Source organism: Capricornis sumatraensis, chromosome 16 (genome assembly GCF_032405125.1).
Source record: "Capricornis sumatraensis isolate serow.1 chromosome 16, serow.2, whole genome shotgun sequence".
In the NCBI taxonomy this organism is placed as follows: Eukaryota; Metazoa; Chordata; class Mammalia; order Artiodactyla; family Bovidae; genus Capricornis; species Capricornis sumatraensis.
Genome location: NC_091084.1, coordinates 48,877,128 through 48,879,331, shown reverse-complemented (window position 1 = coordinate 48,879,331; position 2,204 = coordinate 48,877,128). Strand labels below are relative to the sequence as shown.

At 43.5% G+C, this 2,204-nt stretch overlaps 1 pseudogene; it reads left to right on the top strand.

Annotated features, from left to right (window-relative positions):
* On the top strand, positions 1 to 764 carry LOC138093136 (synaptobrevin homolog YKT6-like; annotated as a pseudogene).
* The last annotated feature ends 1,440 nt before the right edge of the window (positions 765 to 2,204 follow it).

The window sequence follows — 2,204 nt, the reverse complement described above, 5'->3', positions numbered from 1 at the left end:
ATGAAGCTGTATAGCCTAAGTGTCTGTACAAAGGTGAGTCCAAGGCAGTGCTGCTCAAAGCCACATATGATGTGTCCTCTTTCAGCTTCTTCCAGAGGTCCAGGGTTTAGGAATTCACCACCTTCACAAGCCAACTGATTGTGGTGGTGGTGGTGGTGGTGGTGGTGGTGGTGGTGGTGGTTTAGTTGCTAAGTCATGTCTGACTCTTGCAACCCCATGGACTGTAGCCTGTCAGGCTCTTCTGTCCATGGGATTCTCCAGGCAAGAACACTGGACTGGGTTGTCATTTCCTTCTCCAGAGGATCCTGATTGTGGAGTGCTCTGCAGAAGGTAGCCAAGCTTCTGTGGAACAAGAATATCTGTGCCATGTCTTCGTCAGAAATGACAGTCTTGCAGAAGTGGTCATTGCTGACAGTGAACATCCATCCTGGGGGTCTTTTACCTTGCTAGAGAAGGTACTAGACGAATTCTCCAAGCAGGTCCACAGGACAGACTGGCCAGTTGGATCCCGTGATATTATCCAGTACACAGGCCTGGACGGTCACCTCAGTAGACACCAGAACCCCGGAGAAGCTGACTCCATGACTACAGTGCAGGCTGAACTGGATGAGACCAAGATCATCCTGCACAACACCATGGAGTCTTTATTAGCACGAGGCGGGAAGCTCGATGACCTGGTGTCCAAATCCAAAGTGCTGGGAATACAGTCAAAAGTCTTCTATAAAATGGCCAGGAAATAAAACTCGTCCTGTGCAACCATGTGATGACCGCCGTCAGAGCCTCTGCGCTGGCACATCACCGTCATTCACATCAGAACCGCACCCCCATCCCCCACCCCAGGAAGCAGAGCCACTTCGCAACGACCCTAGTGGGACAGACTCAACTTCCACTTTGGAGCTCCTGGGAGGAACCGAAGGGTGGAAGGCACCTAGGGGTGGAGAACGTTCAAATTCACATGCCTAGTTATTTTTGAAAAGATAACTTGAGGCTGGTAAAAGTGTGTTTTGGGGCCAAATGGAACCATAAAGCTCAGTGACTCTGCAAAATAAATAAAAATAAAAGGTAAGTTGCAGACTTGGTGAATATATTTGCACTGCATGGGTCTGAGAAAGGATTTGAATCCAGATTATGTAAAGAAATTATACAGAGAAGTAATAAGACAGCTCAAAAACAATAAAAATATTTGAACACTTTTCAAAGGAAGATTTATGGATAGCCAACAAGTTCAGAAGCATATTAAAAGATGTTCAATATCATTAGTCATTGAAGAAATGCAAATTAAAACCATAATAACTTACAATGATAGCCATATTAGGATGGCTAAAATTAACACTGACCATACCAAGTGCTGGAGAAGGAAATGGCAACACACTCCAGTACTCCTGCCTGGAAAATTCCATGGGTGCAGGAGCCTGGTAGGCTACAGTCCATAGGGTCGCAAAGAGTCTGACATGACTGAGTAACTTCACTTTCTTTCTTTCTATAGTTTCTTTTGGAGAAGGAAATGACAACCCACTCCAGTGTTCTTGCCTGGAGAATCCCATGGACAGAGGGGCCTGATGCACTACAGTCTATGGGGTTGCAAAGAGTCAGACACAACTAAGCAACTAACACACACACACATACCAAGTGCTGATGAGGATGCAAAGCAACTGGAACTCTCAAATTGCTGGTAACAATGTAGAATGGTAGAACCACTTTGGAAAACAATTTGGTAGATGCATTTTAATAAAATTAAACATATGCTTATCACATAACCTGGCAACTCCATGCCTGAATTTATTAAAATTTTTATTGGGGTATAATTGAGCTTGGGCAAACTCCAGGAGATGGTGAGGGACAGGGAAGCCTGGAGTGGGGTCCATGGGTTCCATGGGGTCACAAAGAGTTGGCCATAACTTGGTGACCAAACAACATAAGTGATTTCCAACTTGTCTTAATTTCAGGTGTACAGCAGAGTGAATATGTTATATATACATATATATCCACTTATTTTTATATCCTAATGTTCCATATAGGACATTACAGAGTATTGCATAAAGTTCCCTGTGCTATACCATAGGTCCTTATTAGTTATTCATTTATATACAGTAGTTTGCTTGTGTCAATCCCAATCTTTCAATTTATCCCTCCCAACCCCTCCCAGGTAACTGTAAGTTTATTTTTTACATTTGTAACTCTATTTCTGTTTTGTAGATAAGTTC